Consider the following 24,186-nt stretch of genomic DNA (forward strand, 5'->3'; position numbering starts at 1 on the left):
AGTTCCATGTTTCATAAGAGACAGAGAGCAAATGACTGGAGTCCAAACAATTTGGCTAATTCTATCTAAAACACCACACACAAAGTCACCTCAATCTGTTATTCAAGTACTTGAAACAGCACTAAACATTAATGACACACAGAGAGGTGACAGCTATCAACCAGGGAAGGAAGAGCTTTCAGAAGAGCATTAGAGGCATATGTGTTTTGAACTCTGAAATGTTGTATCTGCAGTGAAGGTTTTCAGTATTTCACATGCAAACGCCTTCATGCAAATAAATACATGTTCCTCTAAACTGAAAGAGTTTACAAGGGCACAATTAGCTGTTTTCTTTGAGTATAAATCAGACAGCTGCCTGTAATTGGAACTGGGAGCAAAAGACGTATAAGAAATGCTTTCTTCTTTGCAAATGTTTTTCTGTGATTTAGGGGAAAGTTCTACTTCAAGAAATGAATATAACATTTTCCAGATCTACATGGTCTATGGCTTTAATGGGTAAATTTACATGTGAATAGTTGGTTGGGGTTTTTGTTCGTTCCCAATTTCCTTTTGGATTTTACCTACTTCATATAAGATTAAAACAGCTACAGAGAATCTGCAAGCCGAATTAAGCACACTGTGATACCTCTGCAAATAAACCTACCTTTTAACAAGCAGCAGGGGGGTCAATGCAAATGAATCAGCACTAACTGCTATCACTAACAGGGCAAAAAAGAAAACCACTACCCTGCCATTCTAAGGGGGATCAGAAAAGGCTGCAAATTTTAAGAAGTGAGTTTTACACATGAAGAAATTAGATACAAGTTCCATATGACAAAGGCATGTCTAAATGTCTATTTCCATCTACATTTCATAATGCTACTGAAATACAAGTGATGTCCACCATATGCTTGAGACACAGGACACTACGTAAGGCACAGCACAACGCTATACCTTAAAGGTTCATCGGTGTACATAATGCAAAACCAATGTGTTTGTGGATTTTTTTGGAGGGTGCGGGGAAGTGGAGAGAACACATCCTAACCAATCTTATTTTCACACTAAATCATCATATCAACAGATTAACTACCTATAAATGAAGAAAAAAAACTTATTTCACTTAATTTTCTATCATTCTGCAAACAAGACAGTATATAGAGCAGATGGCACAATTTACTTCAGCCTTTCTGCTCCAACTGACTGCTCCCACAATTTTTAAACCACTTTCCAGTTTTACACACAATTATTCTAACTGGTACAAAACAGAGAAACTTGCCTTTCAGTGGGGCGAAGCGAAAAACAAACAACACTTTTTGACATGCCAGCTGACCAAAATGTTGCAGATAAATATTAAAAAGAACCATAAATTACATATTTTTATGCACCCCCACTCCCAAGATATCCAGATAATGGAAGACGCAGCTGAGGTACCAACGCGAGTGTGACCGAAGAGGCCTGAGGCGCTGACAAATAAGGAACTTCTGCAACTTTCAAGGCAACGCAAGTTCCCAGCTGATGGCTTCTCTTCCCCAGTGTAATAAGATGTAACACAAATTCAGTTTACAGTGTGATGCCATATTTTGGCTGGAAGGCATAAGAGGTCCGAATTCAACAATGTGTTAAATTGGAGTGTAGCACCTGTGTCTTACTAGCAGCCTGCTTGATTTCCCCAGGGCCAGAGATCTGCCTGCCACCTCGAGATGGGCAGCGCGGGCTGACTTAGTCGTCCTAGACAGAACTACCTGGGCACAAGGTCCCAAACCTGACTGTAGATCCTAGCCACTGTGATGGTGGTGGGGAAAGAAAGCACACTTTGAATACTATCAAATGCTTCAGAGAAAAGAGTCCCTGCAACAAAATATTTAACATCATTTACAAGCATCTCGCGCGTTATCTCCTCCCACTTCTCTGTGTTGATATAAGAGAGGTGGGCATACATTATAATTCAGGAAACTGCAAATGCTTCAAGTGACCACACTGCACACAGAAGCATCAACACCTACTACAAAAGGACACAATCACAGAATGATTTGGGTTGGAAGAGACCTCTGGAGATCATCTAGTCCAACCCACCTGCTAAAGCAGGTTCACCCAGAGTAGCTCGCACAGGAATGTATCCAGGCAGGTTTTGAATGTTTCCAGAAAACGAGACTCCACAACCTCTCTGGGCAGCCTGTTCCAGTGATCTGGCACCCTCAAAGTAAAGAAGTTTCTCCTCATATTCAGATGGCACCTCCTATGCTTCAGTCTGTGCCTGTTGCCCCTCACCCTATCATTGGGCACCACTGAAAAGAGTCTGGTCCCATCCTCTTGACACCCACTCCTGGGATATTTATAAACAGTGATGAGGTCCCCTCTCAGTCTTATCTTCTCCAGGCTGAACAGACACAGCTCCCTCAGTCTTTCCTCATAAGAAAGATGCTCCAGCCCACCGCTGGACTCTCTCCAGTAATTCCTTGTCCTTCTTAAACTGGGGAGCCCAGAACTGGATGCAGTACTGAAGATGCACCTCTCTGCAATGCTGCTTTCCAGCAGGTCTGCCCCTAACATGTACCAATAACATCTGCCAGCTCTCTCAGCACTCGTGGGTGCATCCCATCGGGGACATGTTAGGGAGGCTTGTCTATCCTACAAAATGCTTTAAAACAACCCTCTCTGCTGCAGCATGGACTCTAATCAAACACTTGCATCCTCGCAACATATCTTACTGACAAACATGGGTAAGATGATGTGCAATGAAAGGATAAAGCCTTGCTTCCTGGAAATTAAAATTTCACAGCTGGTTTTACCAGAGGGAAAAAAAGGTGGCTGAAGCTCTCACTAATGGCTTTGTGTCTGATTTCTAATGCTAAAAGCTTCCTGCACTTGGGTTAAGAATTTGGGAGAAATTATGAAACAAAGGTATGTTACACATATTGTTGCACAGGCATGTTAACTTCTGCCCCTTCTGTGAAGATAATTTGCACATTGCTATTTTCTGCATTTCAAAAATTCATCATCTTTTGGAGCAGTAAGAAAGGAGACATTGCTGAAAACACTTCTTATTTTCTAGGCTGACCTTGTGTTCACTGCTTCCCCACACAAACGAATGCCAAAAAACTGAACGAATCCTTCTGTCCTGCTGCCTCTTCTCTCTGACCTCCAAGTAAGTACTCCTAAATATTCTGTTGCTGCTTGGAAAAATCAACTGTATTCCCACCCCCTCACACCATTCCTCTGTAAAACAGTTAATCTTGAAAACACAATGCTGTCACCTTCCTTTTGCAGGTTTCTGCCATTGCTGTCACTATGGAAACAATCAGAGCATCAAATATGTCAGTATGCATGATTTATAAAATACAAAAGTGCCAAAGGTAAAGACTCTACATAAAAAACAATCAAGACAAAATTAGCTTTTTAGCATGGAAACATTGGCTTTAAAGGATTTTCAAGTTCACATGAATTCCTAGGGCAATGCTGCAGTGAGCTATGGCCAAGTGCAGCATCATGCATGAAGTCACACAGCCAAAGGCTGCAACTATCCACCAGGAAAAAGTGTCATAATCATCCCTTTTCCGTCTATTTAAAACACAAAAATCAGATGGTAAAGTCAGTATATCCTCAAAACGTAACACCAACATAAGAAATATTATAAGACATACAGACACTTCTTTCTTTGAGATTTAGAAATAAATTAAGGAAGGCCCTTGCAGCTTGCATTGCCTGTATCTCACCAGGACATTGTCATCTTCCCCTCTGTTCATCGCCTTCTTTCAAATCCACATCAAAAGCAAAGTCAGAGCCAATTATTCTTAGCTTCACAACCAACAAAGATTTAAAGCAATTCTTAGAGAAACATCAGCTACAGAGCTTGGCTGTACAGCTATTCTGTTGTGTTGTGGCTTCAGCAATGCAAAAGCAGGATGCTTATTATCGCTGTAAGATGGGGCTCATCCAAGGCCTGTATGTGCAGAAGAGGCAGTTCTGCACTCCCAAAGCTCAGCACATACTTCACTTCGACATGTTGACTCAATTATAGTACACAGGAGCCTCTAGAGAACAAACGCAGCTTTTTGAGACAACTCCCTCTCCACCACACACACATTCTCTCTGTGCTTTCTTAGAAGCTCATTTCAGGGAATGTTTCACCTTTCATCAGCCCATTATTTTCTCTTTCTCTCTCCTCGCTACATCACTGTGCGGTACCCATCCCCTTCGTGGTGCTGCTTTTCCTCGCCTGAACCAGCTTCGAAAGTAAGCCACTATTCCACCTCAAATTCAGCTACTGAAGTTACAATATAGTCAGCAAAACCAAGAAGGACCTCCTTCTTATGCCAAGATAGAACACTTCAGCTTAAGAAAAAAAGAGCAAGAGAACAGCGCAAACACAAATGAGAGTCGCGGAGCACTAGGAGAAGAGAAGAACAGACCTTCTCAGAACAGCAGCTGTGAAGCACTTTTAAAGCGTTGTGGAGCTAAAGAATAAATGTAGACTTTTCTTAATAATTCCATTGGAAATGGTAAACTCCAGGGGCCATTTCAGGTAGAGGAGACAGTTTGCCAACTAGTCAGTGCTGGACAGGTGACCCTGGCGGCTGCTTGCTGCCTTCAGGGCTTGGCTGAAGGACTGCGGCACATCCACGGCCTTCAATGCTACATGCACACAGAGCGAGTTCTCTTACATTTGGATTCTCCCAAGTGGCTTGGTAAAATAAATAGTCTACAGTAGTCTTGACTTAAAAACTAATTTTTTTTGACTGGATAACTTAATGACAGCTGGAAATTCACCAGGTTATTCTTTTCTTACCACAGGACCAGTCACTTCCGCAGCAGTTCAGTTCATTCTGAAATGGAGATACTCCCTCATTTGAAACATACACTTTTGATTGCTGATTTCCACAACATGAGATTACATGCTTTGTCTGAGATTCCCTCTATTAGACTGCAGGAGTCAACCGGCATGAATCCTGACAGGAGCTGCTTAGAGAGAAGGACTGACGGATTTGGAATCCTGCACTATCAACAGGGTAAGGAAGAACAAAAGAAGTTATAAATTACAGAACTGAGAGGAAAGGTAGAAGAGAGGATTAGGTAAGCTAAATTAATAAATCTTCTGGGGGAGCTCCGCTTCGACAAAGAGCATCTTCCAGAAACAGAGTGAATTTTGATGCAGTGTTTCCCTGGTAGTTAATGATGACATTAGTTCACAGTATCAGGAAACTGTATGGTAGTACAGAAGACAATTCAGAGCTGGAGTTTATCTTGCTCAAATATTGGACAATTTGAAATAAGCCATTCCACCACTTTTGAAAAGTTTCAAGAAATTCTAAATTAAAATATTCATGGAAATAACCAGTCTTTACAAACTGACTCACACATTGTATCATGTGAGCTTATATCCTCTTCTACCTGGCTTTTTTTTTTTTTCCTCTTTTCCATCAGTCATGCATGCCCAGTCCCACTGATTCATATTTACACCTCAGAATTAATAACAAGTGTGGCCTGAGTTCCACGGACAAATTCAGGCATAATAAAAAGTATCTCCTGTTAGCAGTTTAGGTTTGCTTCTGCTCAACTCTTCTGAATAACTCTTTTTGCATAGATAAAGAAATGTGAAAATGGAGGTTTGAAATTACCAGTGCTAAAGTACTTACTACTTCCAAAATATATCACTTCAGATTTGTCACATCTTCAAAAAAGTTCCAAATTTTTAAACTTAGAATCATATTTATATGGTACTGTGCTACTTCTCATTTGTGTATGTAACTCTCTACCCCTCTCTTTCTCCTGTATCCTTCCCTGCCCTTTAAAAGGACTATGGAACACGGCACTTTGAAGTCCAGGTAACAAGAGGGTATTCACACAGTATTTTCAGTATTATCATCTACTGTTCATTTCAAGAGATCACAGTACAATTCTGAAACTATAATTATAATAGGCTACTCTAACTAGGTTGATGCAAATTACAATGCGACCTCTAGTAAAGACTACTTTTAGGATTCTGAACTACTACCAAAGCTAGTGCCACAACACCAAGCTGAGAAAATCTAAGTGATAAATATTACAAATTATGCATTTACTGTATGGCTTCTGCTGGATCAATTATGTCACTGAGATCGCTGGGGGAGATCATTAGCAAAACACCTTGACACACACAGAGGCAGCTTTAATTCTTTGGGAATTTGGAAAGCAAGCTAAAGGAACAACAAAATCAGGCTAACTTATTTCTGAATAAGAAGTCCACACCATGATATTGAGTACTTGAGTTTACTACATACTGATTTCCTATCTTTAAAAAATTAATTTCACCTTTTCTCAATGCACTAATGCCATCAAGTCTTCAGCAGTCAACACGGTGAAACTCTCCCACCCTTTCCCTTCAGAAAACCAAGTGCAAGGAAGAAGAACTGTTTCAAGTGAAAACATTTTCTTGTGAAGGTGAATGTACCAAGAATGAAAACTGATTTTACCAGACACCAAAATCAGTACTTTGTATCAATGGAGAAAAGGACCCTGAAAGGGTCATTATATCACTATAAATACCACCCCTTACAGCCCCGAGATTACTTTCGACCCCCTTACTTGGATATAACTTTCAATGATCCTCTTATCAGGAAGGATCTTAGGAAAAACAGAATACTAAACTCCTCCAATTTATGGAAGGAAGACCTGGACAACTGGGTACAATGCTAATTTTATCAGCTATCGCAGCAGAAACACTGCAGGAAAGAAGTCATCCCTGAGGCCTGATGCATCATGTACATAAGTAACCAAAAATACTGCTTTCTTAGGGTGACTAGTACAGCCACAGTTAATCATCTAACACAATATTTGTGCATTTAACCACAGACAGCAAGGAGGGAACAAGGTACTGCATACAGTATAATCAAGCCACAAATGTGGGCTGGTCTGTATCGACTGTACTTGCAGCAGACTGAGCTTGCTCCAGACATTCTGGTACTCTAAACCAGAGCACCAGCAAGGCAAATAAGCTACAGAAGATTTATTTTGGAAAATGACAGTGACCCTCAGTCATGTAACAGTCATAACAGGCATCTTCAAAGAAAATAAACTAAATCCAAAGCATCCTGCTGATTCTGCTCTGTTTGGGATCCAGCATTTAACACTGCTGATGTCCGAACGCAGCTCTATCAGAGTCCAGCGAGCTCTCCAGAGGACTCACACAGCACCAGAACTGCCAGCATCAACATGTAAACCCATTCTACACAGTGTACTTCAGCTACTTCAAACATCCCTTCACATTAACCTAAGGGGCAAAGACAATCTGTTTGGTGAAAATGAACAAGTAGCAAAAAAGACAATAAAATGCAATCCATTGCTCAGTAAATACATTAATTCAATGAATAAATTGCGCAGATGACATTTGTGCCCCTTTTCTTTAGCATAAACAGAAGAACAGAACCTCTACAGTTTGCCATCCATGCAGAGAAAGAGTAAGACAACAATCATGTTCCCCACATTTATCACATTTTCAATCCAGTTCTGGAAACTGGAGATGTTGAGCAATAAGCAAAGCATAAGAATTCAGACAGAACGAAATTAAACACCTGAACGCATGATCCTTGGCAAGGAGCCGTCCGCAGGAAGAACTGAGGAATCATGACACTTCTCAGCAATTTTTCAGACCCAATACACATTCAAAGCTTCTACTTTGTCGAATCTCTCCTGCTCTTCCTAGTTCATGGGAAATTTCATCTCTGCCAGACAATTCAAGGGAAACTGAACTGCAAATTCCATTAACTTGAACTCTGAGACAGCAACTCGGCTAGTGTGAGTCACTGACAGCTGGGAACAATCCTGCCAGCTTGGGAGAGACACCAAATTCAATGCAAGATCCACCCCCATACACGCTAGTCCACAAAAGCCAGCGCATCTGAAAGGAATCACAAGGATGCTACAGCTTACTGGGGAGGGAGATGTCAGTAACGCTTGGAAAAATCCCTCAGCAGCAAGGGCCTGCTCTAGGCAGCTGCTGATAACACAGCCCCACATGCCCAGAGCTCCTCAGCGGAAAAGCAGATCATGTTCCAATCTGTTGTTTCTAACACAGAGTCCGAAACATTGCCCTGTGCCCGAATTTCTGGTTTGAGTGAGGATCTGAAAAGGGAGCTTAGAAGGTTTTGCTGGAGTAAACGTCTCTATTTACAATCACCTCGAAACTGTCAGTTCTCTAGCTATAGTAAGTATGTTAATGCAAGGACTCCAAAGATCCCTCTACAGATTCCACATGTATCAAAGGTGTTAAGCCTTCCTCCATCACGAATTGGAGCACAAATAAATGGATAATACAGAACATCAGGGATAAGCAGCAGCTTCTTCCGATACCAATTACATAGATATGACAGAAAGAACACACTAACTCATTTGAAAGGGTGAGAGAAATGACAAGAGGAAAGAAGCAACTTGATTCAGAGCCCTAAAACTCCATCTTTTATAAAAGTATCGTATTTGGAAATAAAGTTAAGGGAGTTTGTTTGTGTGAGGCTTTTTTTTTTGTTTGGCTGGCTTTTTTTGTTAGTTTGCTTTGTTTTTTCTTTTAAGGAATCCGTGCTTTTCTACAGGACAACCACAAGAACACAAGAATCCTCAGTAATTGCCCTAACACTTTTCAAAATATAAACTTCACTTGCTTTAAGGGCCTTATCTACAATAGCGAGTTTTAGAGGGGGTAAAAAAAAAAAAAGAAAAGAAAAGAAAAAAAGAAGAAAAAGAAAAAAAAGAAAAAAGCTATTTCCAACTTGGTTGTACCACTGGGTCTCACATGATTTAGCTGCTAACAGTAAAAAGACCAAAGATTCCTAGCCTCAAGAGTATCATGGTAATTGCTGAACTAAACCTTATTGGAAATGATTATTCTCTACAACCCTCCAGGTACAGAGAATTATTCTTTATGATTATTTAATAAAATTACAACCTCGTAACTGTAACTTCTTCCAGGCCAGATCCTCACATCTACCTGTCACCTCTTGCTTGCAAATCCTCCTGCATATCTTATTCCTCATGATTGCTCCTCACCGCTTCCTGAGACAAGAAACATGCCAAACACAGTTGGAAACTCCAATTCACATTGTTGTGCCAAGTGTCAGTCAGGGACACACTTCCGACACACAGAACTAGTTTGTGAGCTGTATGAAGCAGACCACTGATTTGGGTGTCCTTTGGTTACGAGATTATAAGTGTCCTTAGGCAGAAAGGTTTTCTCATAGGTGTTGTAGAGCAAGAGACTCATAGAACAAGGTCTTGCTCTACCAGGGATATGTATCTACACACAAAACTAGGAAAAGAATCTTGCTTTGCCTTTCCTAATTTCAAAGATACACCCTGAAATTTACTGGACATCTTTGAAAATGACCAAAGTCCAAAAATAACCCAAAACCCAAACAAACAACAAAACAAAGCAAATAAAAGAGTGTTAACACATTTTGGGCACTAAACTTCATGAAATATTCCTATAACATCAGAAACATGATTGTGAGACAATAGTGGCACATTAATATGAACTTCTGACATCAATAGACAAATCTTCTGAGACAAGATGAAAAGGCTCCAGATCAGACCAATAGCAAAGTATAATATGAAAACACTCTGATTTTTAAAACAAGTGGATTCAAAAAACCAGTTCAAATGGCAACTACAGAATGGGAGCACTTCCAACCTCTTTCCTTTTAACAAATACCCATATCTCTCCTAAGAAGTGTTTAACAGATTCTTACAAGACAAGGCAATCTCTAAATCATTATTTTTAGGTAATCTATACATATTTTATTAAATATATATAACCGCATTTCTCTTAATGATACAGTGATATCTCTATTAAAAACTTTACTGCAAGAAAAATTAAGCAAGCAATAACAGTAACTGACAAAATTTAAATTTATGTATGTCAGTATGCTCAAGTTTTATCAAGTGTAAAACTCCAGCTTTCTAATGGAATATACAATATTTGCTTTTAATCTTGACCATTCCAAGATACTTTTCATCATAAAGTCAAGATATTTACTTTAAATACTTTCTCGTATATAAAAAGCCTTTTTAGGCTACTAGTTGAAAGTTTCTAGAATGTTTTACCCCTGACATTCTTTGGTTCCTAAAATATTAAGCTAATGACTAATGCAGAGTGGTTTTACAGGCAGAGGTAGATAACACCAGTATTTTTAAACACAGAACGTGTATAAGGAAAATCGCCTGCAGAAGATCAATACACATACAACATATGGCAGCAGAAAGTTTTATGTATGCTCCTGAAGAATCATCATGAAACCTTATGCATGACATCCCTATTTCTGATGGTTAATCCATCATGGAAGACCGACCAACGCAGACTTTACAGTATCACATATTTACTTTCATCTACCCTTCCTTAAAGTATTAATAGTCTCCTATAAAGAAAGTTTTGTTTGCGTGCAGATAAAACACAAACATAATTCCTCGACCATAAAGCACTGTAGATGTTTCAAAAAGTTCCCTTCTGTGCTAATCCTCTGTTGTTTTACTCTATTCACTGCCAACTGGAAACACTTTTAAAACCAAACACACACACACACACACCCCGCACTGCACCTCTGCATGCCTGGCACACTCAGCACCTCACTGACTGAAGGGAAAGGTTTCCAGAAATTCCTGCTAAGTACTCATTGCAGAGCAGTACCATTAAACGTATCCCCCATCTCATGAACAGCCTTCTTGAGCTGATATAAGCCTGGTGTTGTTGGTGTTGCTGTTGTGTCGTGGGGTTTTTTTTTGTTTTTTCCTTTCTTTCAATTAATACTCAGGTACCTCAGCTACTTTCAGAACAGAGCTGATTTGACAGAGATTTGATGAAGAATTTACACAATTATGTAGGAAATGCATAGTCAAGCACTCCTCTCAGCTACCTCTTCCCATGCTGGTCATGGGGTAGGAATTTATTGCTGTTTATTTTCAGGGTCTCAGAGATTTCTCTAGCTCTAAATTCAGATTTGTTCAAGAGATGAAACATGCCTACCTTTCAGGTTCTCTGGTCTGCAGTTCTGCAGAATGCTACACAATTTACACTAAACCAGAATTTAGCAGTGCTTTGACAGCCCATGCTCACAATTTTATGAGCTGATAGATTAGATTTTCTCCATTGCAAATCTAGATATGGTTTAAGGTGACAGGTTTGGCAAGTCTAAATTTCTCAGTTCCTCTGAAGGCAAATCTGCATCAAAGAGGATGGAAGTACTCACCTTTTCAGCAGCACCTTTGTTCAGAAGCCAGCACGCAGAGAGAAAGCCAGCAATGCCTGGCTCACAAGCACACCCTCCAGCTGTGGGGTGGGGGGCAGGGTGGAGAAAAAGGAATAAAATGGGTCTGGATTAGAGACACACGGGAAAGAAAGATCAAAGAGTACTTTATTTTATCCATGCATGAAGAACATTGCACACAGGTGGAGCAAACCACCACTTTTGCTCTAAACACGAATTATTCAGCAAGACATGCACACACTATTGTGCCTCCTCAGAAACACGGGAAGTGAAAAAGAAGATAATATTTCTTAATCACTGAAACAGATCCCAAATTATATAAAAGCAAAAGCAGGAAGGGGAAAAATATGCTAAGAACCTCCTGGCTTGTTTTAAAAGCTGACAGTCCACAAGTCAGAGAGTTGTAACTTCCACGACCATAAGCATCACAGCACTGAGAACCTGGCTTTAAATTTCACATGAAGACCTTTCTTCATAATGAAGAAGTCAAAACACACCCTCAGATGAAGTTCTCAATACCTGAGCTCAGACAGCAGCTTAAATCCTTGTAAAGATTGCATATAGATGGAGACCATGTACAGAAATGCAATGTAGCATCATAAATTCGCTCTCTGCGCTGTTTGAAAACTAAGGTTTAGAGTTTTTTTGCTTTACAAAGGAAAACTCCAAAACTGGCGCACTTTAGAAATTCTTTTAATAATCTCCTCAAATTAATCCCAGGGCTGACTTCCAGCCAACAGGAGTGAGCCAGCAAATGCCAAGCATGGCCACGTCCTTCCTCTCACAAGCCAGCGACTGGGGCAGTGGCTCCACGCGACTCCTAGTTGTCTTCCTTTGCCACACCAGAGCCCCGCAGGCACCTGACATCTGTCCAGACAAGAAGCCATCAAGAGCAGCAGTGAACCTGGACACCTTTTACTATTCACCCTATCACACAAGCCACACAGAGCAGCTTAGTGCTGCTCTCCGTCCCCTCAGATGCAGTCAAACTGACTTCCTGGCTACAGTTTAAGATGCGCTTTGTTTCATTAAGGAAAATTTCTCTGCTGCCTTCCTCTATGCTGAAAAGGTTTTGCTCCTCTTCTTACCATCCCATCAGCTGCAGGTTGGCTGCACATAATACAAATAGTAACTCACAGTCTGGGAGCCCCCTCACCATCATTCACCTAGCTGCAAACAGGAACAAAACAGTGCAACTAGATCTCTATATCTGGTATTAGTTTGCTCCCATTTATTTGCAGCTACAGCTTTTAAGCAGAATGCAGCAAAAGACAACGTTCTGGAAAGTCATTCCCAAAGCTTACTCACCTTTCCTCTCCCTTTGTATCTTTTTATATTGTTTGCCCAACTATTCCTTTTTAAAAACATTTTTCTAAAGAAAAACAGCATCCAAAATCAGTATGCAATAATGGAGATTTGAATCAGCAGGAAGCATTAGGGAGGCAAAATTAAAGAGTTAAGAGAGGCTGCCAACTTGCCTTAGTACCTCAAAAGCAAACATAAATTAAACGGGTAAAAGAGACTTACTAAGTTGTCCAATCTATTTTCATCAGAAAGTTGACCCTTTGATGTTAGATTATTTCCTGAATCTTTCTACAAGTCTTATATATTATATATTTGTTCTTATATGTTTGTTCTTTCAACCTTTCCTTTGGGCAGACTATTCCATACTTTAATTTATTTCATAATCTCATTCCCTTGTTTCTAGTTATGCCCCTTCTCACCTTACTAAATTAACTAGTTTCTATCTTTCAAGTATGTGCCTCTCAAATATTTGTAGACTCTTATCACATCTCTCAGCTACACTTCTAGTTATCACATAGCCAAAGTAGACATGTTTGTCCATCAATCCCTTGCTCTCTATGCATTTGTCATTTGTCCCTCAGCTCTCTTCAGCTGGTTTACATCTGTCTAGACACAAGGTGTTTGGGTCTGCACACTTAGCAAGTTAACTCTCACAGTTGTCTGAGAAGGAACTTCTCTTTAATTTGTATTACCTAAAGCTATATTAATTTGTTTTTTGCTGCCAGGATGCATCTGAAAACTGATTTATCTGCCATACAGCTACTCACTCCAAAGCCTTTGAGTGCTTGGAAAAACACTAGCGCTTTCCCAGTTTCACTCTTCCACTGGCAAACACACAAACACATTTCAGGTTAAACTTTTTTTGACTGCATTCTCACCAGTGCCTCCCCGCAAATGCGAAATACTTAATTTTCATACTCCTTATTATTTCCAGTATCTCTAGTTCTTCTCTGTTAGTGTCTTCATCTACTTCTGATTCACCTCAAACACTCAGCATCTTAGAAGTTAAAAAAACCCCAGCCTGTAATAAAGGTGTTAAAAACATACATTGTTTAGTAAGATAAAATGAGACAAGGTCTCCACATGGCTAAACATGATGTAGTTCAGCACTACTGTGTTTACATTTCTGTGACTTTATGTTGAAAATTTCCTACTCTCAGCCTAAATTACCTAATATAAAAGGAAAAGACCGAAACAGACAATCTGCTATATCTTAAGCCAGGTATGATACACAGTTAAGCCAACAGCACTGTTGGAAAAAGCAGGTATCTCACCTTCCTTCCCCTCCCCTTCCCACACATCGATCAGCTGCCCGTCACCTCTACTGTGCTGCCACTGCCCCATGCTGCCATACACTGTGGTGAGCCAGGTATTTTTCAATTTTAGATTTATTGCATTTGCATCTGCACAAATACTTGTAAAGCTACTGTGTACCAGATCATGTAGCAACAGGGGAAGAGCGAACTGCAGGAGAACTTATGCCACCAAAAAACACCCATGGGATACTGGTCCTGTGTTCCCATTTGTAAGCACCACCTCAGCCTAAGAGAGTAAACCTAAACTCCTGTCAACTGAGAAGTCTGCAAAAACCCAAAGACTTCTCAAGAACAGAGGGAAGGAGAATCCTTCTTAGTATGTGAACAGTGAAGATTTCTGCATAGTTGAGGGGTCAAGATGAATTGAACACAAGGTAGATCTGTTAAGGAGCTGAATTCTTTCAAGGATTAGAAAAAAAACCCTGATGGAGTAAAGGAATACAAGAACACATTGTTTATTGGAACTTGCTCAAAAGATTTGGTCAAATCCTTCACAAAGGGCTACTCAAGTCACTATGCGGGCAAAAAGAACAAAGTACTGTCACAAGCGTGAAACTGGCAAAAAGAAACAAAACAAGAATCACTGATCAGTTTTGAGCGTGGAAGAAGGGTATTTGTGGAGCTCTCAAAGATTAGTATCTATTTTCTTTCAGGTTGTTATTAAGTAGCTGCAAAAGAAAGCAAAAACTGAAATAAAATCTCAGCTGAACCCAACTTTCAGTGAGGTTGGTTGAAAACACAGAATAATGTGGATTAGTTTAGGAAATTCTAACAGAGAGAGCTGTTGGGCAGTTTGAGAAAGAAATGAAAATCAAAAAGAGAGAGGGAGGACTTTAATTATGATCTATAAAGTACCTGTAGTTACTCTGTAAGAATTTATGTTGTGTGTCAGTGAAAACAGTAAAAATAATATTGACGTCATATACATTAATGTTCTTTAACATATACTTTTCTTTACACTTATCTTCACCTTTAATATGCTTAAGTCCACCTTGACTGAAACTGTATTCAGCAGAAAGAAACATCCTCAAGAAAATGCAATTAAAATCATCAGAGCAAAGAATATACTTAAAACGGAAGGGAAACTATACAGAAACAGTTTCAGTATCCTTGAAATCACAGACAACAGGCTTGGAAGGAAATTCTTTCAGGTGGGACCAGTGATATGTAAAGCATTCCCAACACATTTGCCTGTTATCTCTGGTAACATTTTCCAGAAGAGAGCGCCCAGAAGGTCCCTGGGCAATCCAGTCTACTGTTGAACTGCTTGCGCTGTTGGAAAGTTTTTCCTGAAGTGTACTCTAATTCTGCTATTTAAGCACTTTACTTCTGGTCTTACTCTGTGTGAACAAGGAGGAGAAATGGCTCTTTTTCTCTTTGCAGCACAGTTAGAAATCTTCACATGATTTTAACTTCTCCAGCCTGAACAATCCTGACTGTTTCATTCTTTCCTTGTAGGTCACATTTCCATTGCTATTGCTTTGTCCTGAGCTACTTCCAGTCAGTCCTCATCTTTCCTCAAGCATGGTGTGCAAAACCAGCTGCAGCAGTTCGCCGTGTCAGTACAGAGGAGACAGAAAGACTACATGGTCAGATGCTGGGCTCCTTCATATACATTATTTGCACTGTTGACTCATGTACAAGGTATGATCCACTACAACACCTGCTTCTTTTCCACAAGCCTACTGCTTAGCTAGCCTTCACTGTTCAATATTTGTGCAGTTGATAAATCTTGCCTAAACAAGATGTTTACCTTAAGCAACAACAAAACACACAGTAAAATTAAACATCAAGTTATTCAAAGTGGAAGGGAGGAATTAAGGGAGAAGAAGTTGCGCATAACTATGCAATCCACTATGAGAGCAATATTGTAGTAAAAGCTAGCAGTGATTATGAAAATAGAACCATCTTTAGTTTCTATAAACACAAAGGAGATAGGCATTTATGCAGTTTGGGGTTTTTTGAACCTCCTTGCCTTTCAGTGAGATGTATGTGCTTAAATCCCTCTAAGTGTTTCTGAAACTCTCACTCATAATTACATAATTGTCCATTATGTCCGAAACAACTGGTCATCAGGTACTAGTGGAAACAGAACACCACATTACACATATCATTTCTCTGACTGGATACGGCATTCTCATCTTCTCCTTTTTCATTTCTCGTAAGTGCATTTTATGACACAAAGTAAGCCAAAAAGGAGACTGGGCTTTATAATAAAATGAATCACGATATCAAAGAAATAGTCATGAAATAATGGATAATAATTTTTCTTTCATGTATTTGTGCATGGATGCATGAGTTCTGAAAGCTACCACACAGTATTTACAGCAAGACCCGAAAACATCACCTACAGCTAAAACCAGGAAGCTGTATTTTGTGACCAAATTATTGAGAAAGCATCACATCATTTGTTTCAACTATATTCTCCTTGCTATTTACATCACAGCACATACCAAAAGGCTTCAGCCAAGGTTAGGTTTACTATATATTATGTATCTATCCAAATACATACACAAACACACAACTATGTCTGTATATATAAACAGATGTCTGTACGCCTAACAAAAGGCAGACGCTGTCCCACGCAATTTTCAAAAGAAACAGAGATAGATAGCACAGCAAGTATTAGAACAGAAGTGTTATCCTAATTTGACAAAAACAGAACTGAGGCAGCAATGAGGTGAACTGCCAAAATTCACATGAAAAGCAGAGCAAGGGACCTAGGTCAAATTTTCTAATCGCAGTTGCAGCATATTAACCACAAAACAATCCTCCTGCATTCCTTTCCCTAATCACCAAATAACACAGATGTAAGACGCCCACATCTAACACTCATTCACAGTAATACTTGTGGCTCAACAACATGTAACAAGCTCCAAGAGAAAACAAGAATTACTTTCATTCTTCACCCTCCTGAATTTAGGAAGCCCGTATCACTGTTTTCATCCCTCCTTTTTCTCTGCTAGTTCATACCAAAGGCCGACACAGGCAGGCTTTAAGTTAACTATTTATTTTGCAACTGAAGCAAACTAAGAACTCAGCCATTGCGGTCCAACTCGAGTAGCTGGTTGTTAAGTCATGAGAATGAAGATATTCCTTTAGTTACTTCATCCTTAAAGCCAATGTATTATGGAGTGCTACTAGAACAGCTGGAAAGAGAAAAATCACACCTTAAGCTGAAGTACAGCGCTTCTATGTGTGAACAGACTGTAAGAAAGACAGGATTACCTGAAGAAACATTACAAAGCCTGTCACAGACATTTTCATCTAGGCCAAAAAAAAAAAAAGCATGCAAAAAGAGGTAAGAGCAGGATCAGAAACAGGCATATATTTTCACGAAGGAAATCGGAAACACTGCAGGAAATGATGGAAAGATAACAGCTGAACCAGAAACTAGGTTAGAAAGGGACATCTCCCCAAAGCCCTAACAAATCCATTACAAGACCCTAGGGTGATGTTAAAAAACAAGGGGCTTTTGTAGCACTGTTTAACACTCCTTTGTGTGACACAGTGCATATATTTACCAAGAAGAGTAATGCAGCATACTGAAACTAAAAATACAATTTTGTACTGAAACAAGTTAAGACGAAAAGTCAGCATTCGATCAAAGACACACAAAAGGTAACAGATTATGAAAGGGTACAAATGATGTGAGAAAAACTGATATGGGTTTATTTCAAAGAACAGGGAAGAAAACACAGAGAGAAAGCTGGCAGAAAATATCAGAGAGGTTATTCTTGCAGTTTAGTGAGCAGCCTAACACAGCATTACAGCAAAACAATCTGCAAGAAGCAAGCGGAAGAGCCAACTACCAACATACACAGTGCGCGCACACGACAAACATCTAACTGGGTACTTTTATGACCTATTTTGTTCATTTTATATTAATTATAGCTTTCTAATCACTTTATGTTTGTATCCAGGCAACAGGACCAACCGTGCACATAAGAGATTGGGATGCTATTAATATATCTTTAAGCTGGGGCAGATGACAATTTTTTCCAGAGGCAGGGAAGAATCCCAAGTCTTGTTCTCTCCCCACCAACCACCACCAAAAAAAAAAAAAAACACCAAACAACCCACTCGCACTCCAGATTACCCACTCTGCTGCAAATACACCAGCAAACTACTTCCATCACACAAATTACCATGTGTTAAGCGCCAATTCCACTTCTATCATGTGATACAATCACTTCCAGTCCGAAGACAGAAAAATATCAATAAATGTTGGTAGGAAATGAGGAAATGAGTAATCGGGACAATTCATAAGCTCCTCAACTTGCGTTCCAGCACGTCTACAGTGTCCTGAGAAAAGGGGGTGGACTGTGGGCCGTATTAACTTTTTTGCTGCCATGGATCCAATCTGACATCCAACCTTCTCACCTTTGAGTGAGATACTACAGCTCTTGCTCTCATCCTGTATCTCTCACACACAGCTTTCAATCTAGCAACATCAGAATGATTTACAGAGGAAAACAAGAGTCCTCCCAGTAAAGATAAGGTAATGTATGCAAACAGCTAAATGGCAACGAGACTTTCTAGCTCATGCCAGAAAGAGGAGCACACTGACCTTGGCTAAATACAGAACCCATTCCTTCTGTCCAAAAGAAATGCCTGTACACTATTAATATCACAAGATGAAGCTCAGCTGTATAAATACAACCTCTGATTTCAGCTGAGTCTTCATCATCTCTCTGGCATCCACCACCTTCTCCTCTTCACAACAAAACTCTCAGGAGATGCTTCAGTGTAGGTTTTCCATAGCCTACAAGCCTGGTGGTCAAGTACACTGGACAGGAATGCACGTCTGGTTTTATTATCTCCTCTTCCCAAGTTAACATTTATGAACAATTAGGTTGGAATTAAGAAAAAAAAAATCAAACAATGAAGTTCTGAAGGAAACGCTCAAGTAAGTATTTGCAAATCAGCATGGTTTAAAACGGAAACATACTGTCTGGAAATCAAGAGGACCTGCATGCTCTTTCAAGAGATGCACTGACGTGCCGGATGACCTCAAGCACATCACTTGATCTTTCCCACATTAAAAAAACCTCTCCTTATCTGACCTTCCTAGGTACCTCACTTTGAGAATTATAAACAAATGCACTGTAAATCCTCTTGTTATTATTACTGCTGTTACTATGGGGGCTGGAACTGTCGTCAGCAAACAGGCAGGATATAATTTAATTTTCTTCAAATATTTATTATGCGACAACACAGCCATCTGTTTAACAGTCACTGTATTTAGTTTCTGTCTTAAAAAACACAGGGAAAGAAAATACCAGCTTCTGCCTCTCACTTCCACAAATCCTTTCTAGCCACATATGCAGTAATACGTGGCCAATATCCTTTCAACTGTAGCACACAAGAAACTGCAGGAAAGCAGACAAAATTTCAGCTTGCATGAAAACAATTCCAACCACAAATTTATTCTCCAATATACCAAAACCAGAATTCCTAGCTTTAGCAGTAATAAATTTTAATTTCAGCATTGAGGACAAAGGACAGGATATGAAGGAAAATGGTGGGATGAAAGGAGATAGATGGCAATAAAGCACTGTGCACAATGACCACATGCTAAACAAGGAAAGATATAAGAATACTACATATCTATACAGAAAAAGTAAATTTTCAGTAGCATTGATTTCTTGCCAGTACATTACAAAATAAACCATCATTCTTAAGTAACAGCTGTTACACAAAGGTGCCTTTGGCATCTAAATGTATTCTATTCAGATGCTTTTTATGAAAAGGCTTCTCTTCTCTCCACTTGCACTGTATTCTTCCATCAGCCTGTATCAAAAATATTTATCTAACATGTCTCACATCATATCATAGAGACTTTGAGGTAACACAAGTCAAGGGGGTAGCAAAAAGTCTAAACTAATTAACACACAATAAGGCAATTTGCTGATGAGGAAAACAAAAAAAAAACCACACAGAAGGCACCAGCTGAAATGCACTCATCTCCTTTTAGTCTTCTCTATTCCCTCTTCTGCTATCCCAACCATGAGATCATGAACCACTCCCAACGTACCTCAGCTCCTGGCTCCAGTCCTGGTCCACCAATGCAATTCCAACATACAGAGTTCAGCCCTAATGGGAGTATATCAGATATACTCCCAGTTACAATAGCAATACACTGATATCATTAGTTAATTTATTGGCGTTTGATGGTTGAATGGATAGCAAACAATAACTCCTTATTGATCGTGTCAGCATTTTGTCCATCAACTACCTGCCATTGTTGATGTGTCTTTTTGCTCATAAACTGCAGATTCTAAATATATGAAACAAATTTATTTTTAAAAAACTGAAACTAACTGAACCAATAAGGATCTAACTATTACCTTTTTGCACAAAAACCAAAGAGGCATGTAAACATTTAGGAGAGGCGATGACTGTTTTGAAAACACTTCTGCGTTTGTGACCATAACCCCCAGCTCAATTTCTCTCACCCTGGTTGGTGGCATTGCGTGCTTCCTCAGAAGCAGTCTGGCCAGAAAAGGTGCAGGTAGCCCTGCTGAGGTCCAGCTGTGCTCTCATACCTCAAGTGAGAACCAACGCTACAAAAACCAGAACAACTGAGGGCTGCTCTGTACCAGCATGGACCAGCACTTCAGGTGTGGCAGAGTAAGACTGAATAATGCACGGCCTTTTTATGTGTAAATGACAAAGCAACATCAACAGGCTGCCACAGCACCTCTTGATCTACCCATACCAGACTCGCCCTTTCCAACGCACAGTCAGCAGCACAGAAACACAGCTGCCCACTTAGAGTCATGATCCTGCAGAGTGAGCGCTGAGCACTGGCACCCACAGAGGCCCCAAACCTCTCCTCGGTTTCTCAAATAGGACAAAGGTTTAGACAAACACAGCAGCAGATAGCCTTCAGTCCAAAATGAGATTATGCTGGACTTTGTTTAAATCGAACAGGTTAAAGACCTGCCACTCTCTGCCTGATCCATTCAGATAACAACTAGGTCTACTCTCTGATATATTTCTTGACATATCCTGGTTTTGTTAAAAACAAGACCAGTTCTCTTTTAGTGAATTTTCCTTTCAGCTAAGTTCTTCTAAGTACCTTCTAAGTAACTGCACTTTTCTGAATTTAGCTACATGTTTTTTTAAACACTCTGCTCTGGACTGATAAGAGTGACCAATGGAATGCTGAAGAAGCTCATGTTTAGATTTATTGCTATAACAACCAAGAATTCTGATAAAATTCCACACGTTCCGTCGCGAGAGGGGCGTATTTGCAAGGAGGGGCGGACAGAACAGGTGACTAAAACTGACCAAGTATTCCATCCCATCCACGTCATACGCCCTATAGAAGAGGGAGATCACGAGGGTCTCGCTCTCTTCAACCACGGCCAGCACCTGAAGAGGACCCTGCCATCCCTGCGATCTGAGGCCTGGTTCCAGACGCTGCATCCCTGAATCCAGCTCCAGTTTGCTGTGAAGTCCCACCCAGGTCTGCCGAGTGCCTGCCCTGCAGCCACTGGAGTGATGCCAACTCCATCCTCCACCGAGAGGGGGCAAAGCTGCTACCCGGGATATTCAAGATTGGTTTTGTATATTTTGTAATATTTTCTCTATTTATTAGTAGCATTCATAAAGCCTTTAAAACTTTTCCAACTTGAAGTCTCTCTTCCTTACCCTTCTTATCATTTTTTCCTATGTGGAGAGGGTGGAGGGAGGATTAACAGAGAGCATCTGCCACGGTTTATTGTTGCCTTGCAATTAAAACTTGACAGATTTTATTGGTGGCCCATACGGGGATAGAGAAGCCGTACAGGGATAGAGAAACCGTATGGGGAAGGATAAGAGAAACCGTGACATGACGATACCTCAAAGAAAGAAAAATTTCAAGCCTTTCAAAAGCCTGCATTTATTTTAAGTGGCCTGCCTGCATTGCAGAATACATTTCTCTCTAGTATCTTATCACCAGTGTAATAATCTGAATATAGCACCTTGTTTTTAGTGGGTTATTCATAATTGTTTTGTGGTCTGGTAAGAATCATAGTTATTTAAAACACTTCAAAATTATACAGGACAGAAAAATGTCATTCTGAATTTGGCCTAAAACTCTTTCACATCAGTATCCTACTATCAGTACTGTCCAGTGCCAGGTATTTCAAAGACTAGCAGAAGCAAGCCTTGAAGTCATATTTGCAAAATAGTCATCAAGAAGAGTAGTCCTTCTTATTATCCTTTACACTTAGGGATACCTTAAACTCAAGGAAGCTGTCTGTCCTTTCCAAAAGTCCTTAAAAGTTTGTTTTCATTTGCAAGATTTTTCTATACAACAACTACTACTCTCGTAACACAGAAACATCTGCTTATGTTTGATCCCATGAAATTTTAGCTTCAATGATGTACAGCAGCAATGACTCCCATAGACTAATCTGTGCACTGAATGAAGTATTTTTCCTTTAGCCGGAACTGGATTTGTTACTTTCCAGTACCATTGACAGTCTCCCTTTCTGATGACAACAAGCTATCTATTCTTAAACCACCACTCTAAACAAGAAATGGTCAGTATCTCTTTTACAGAGAAACTATTTCATAAATAGAAAGTACTCTGCAATGACCATAACTCATAGAGATTCTGTAATCGGTATGAAAGCTACTGACAACACATTCGCTGCACCTTCTGCATCCGAGATGATGTTTCTCTCCAGCAGTATTACCCTTTCTGTGCCCCTGCACTGGGGCTTAATAACAGAGCTCAGAGCACCTTCCTCACAGCTCAACACCCAGGTCCAGGCAGAACGGGATCAAATCCCCATCATGAAACTACCAGCAATACCACGGTATATACATGGTTTTTTAAGTGCTTCTAGTCTTTCTGAGCACACATCAGCATAACTGTAGCATACTAGGAAGAGACACTCCTCCCTTGATGGTAGGAATAAGCATAACAGCTGTACAAATTAGGTACTCACTGGAGTATTGTTCTTCTGAACTTGCCATCATACATAATTCCTACCTGCAGGATGCGAAGTCTGCAGCAGACGGTGCCTTCATGATATTGTTTTACAGAATTAAGAAAGTGGCATATACAAAAACCAGCCAAAGGATACTGAAAAATTACTGGAAGTGGTTACTTAGCTAAAGGACAGAAAGGAAGAAATACACTGAACAACCCACTCAGAGATTCTGATACAGCAATTTGTCCTCTTCATTCATCCCACAGGGTTAGAGCGGGTTGAGGCATTGCCTCATACTCCTCACTGCCAGGAACTGGATCTTCTGTCCTGATCTGGCCAGAACCACCAACAGAAGCTGAAGCCAAACCCCTGTCAGTGTGCTACCTAGCTTCCCCTCCATCATCCAAAAATCTCGATAAGAAGTGTGTGACCCTCTCCCCAATTAAGAAACATTGCATAGCCGGTAATTCATCTCTTGCAATTACAAGTGGCCCTGAAACAGATTAAATACCTTGCTATCCATCTTCAAAAGTATTCTTATTTGATTTCAGGTTTTTTTATATTGACAACTGGACAGATATCTAAATACTTTTAAAAAGATCTGGTATTATCTCCCTGATGTTAGCCATCAGGGCTTCACCTGGTCGAATCATCTCTCCATTTATTAGAACAACAATTCCAGATGATTCAACAGTTTTTTAAAATATTAAATTAAGGGATGTCTCTAATGGGTCTAACGATGAGGTCACCACTACTTCTAAAATGACAGAAGCTTATTCAATGCTTTTGAATCATTTGACGCTGGCAATGACCAAGTATAAATGACATTGTGTTTTTAGGGCATATGAAAAAAGGTCTTTTGGCACTTTAGAGATGAGTTAGGACGAAGAGTGCTCAATCTGGATGAGCCAGAGACATTCAAACCGGTCATACACCAAACACTGCAGCTACTGCTACCCCTTCCACTGCACACAAGCCTCCGGTAAATCTGCAATGCAATCCAGTGACACCTGCTTGGAAATCCATTATTTTAGCAGGTCCTTTGAAAAAGACATGGTACATGGTCTATCCACAAACAATATAACAGGGTAAAGACCTGCCCTGCATATAAGCTACTGTTTTCCTTTTTCTCTGCTGTTATCACTGAGAATTCAGTTGAACTATTTCCAAAGAGTAATCTGTGTTCTACTCAATTCACTCATTTTTACCTTTCCCTGATATACTATTGACAAATAACTAAAAATAGTTACTTGCTAATTAAGGAGTCAAGTGTGCGGGAATGGGAGACACAGGAAGCATCTTCCACAGATGCATGTTATGTGGACAAGATAAAAGGTAAGAGCATTTTACGAAAAGGCCTTGAGCAAATGCCATTTTCCATTTCATCCCAAAAAATAACTTCTGGCACAGACGAACTACCTAGAGCTT

General features: G+C 39.9%; 1 protein-coding gene across 3 annotated transcripts in view; it reads right to left on the minus strand.

The window, feature by feature from the left end:
• The window catches only part of NDST2 (N-deacetylase and N-sulfotransferase 2), a 137,853-nt gene that overhangs the window by 97,510 nt on the left and 16,157 nt on the right, over window positions 1–24,186 (minus strand). For 2 of the 3 annotated variants that reach the window (XM_065639130.1, XM_065639128.1), the window contains exon 2: window positions 11,187–11,266. The exons of the other annotated variant lie outside the window; for it this stretch is intronic. The gene's annotated coding sequence lies outside the window, so the exon portion shown is untranslated. The remainder of the gene's footprint in view (window positions 1–11,186; window positions 11,267–24,186) is intronic. 3 annotated transcript variants of the gene reach the window in all.

The sequence above is a fragment of the Caloenas nicobarica genome, chromosome 7, assembly GCF_036013445.1.
Source record: "Caloenas nicobarica isolate bCalNic1 chromosome 7, bCalNic1.hap1, whole genome shotgun sequence".
Classification (NCBI taxonomy): domain Eukaryota; kingdom Metazoa; phylum Chordata; class Aves; order Columbiformes; family Columbidae; genus Caloenas; species Caloenas nicobarica.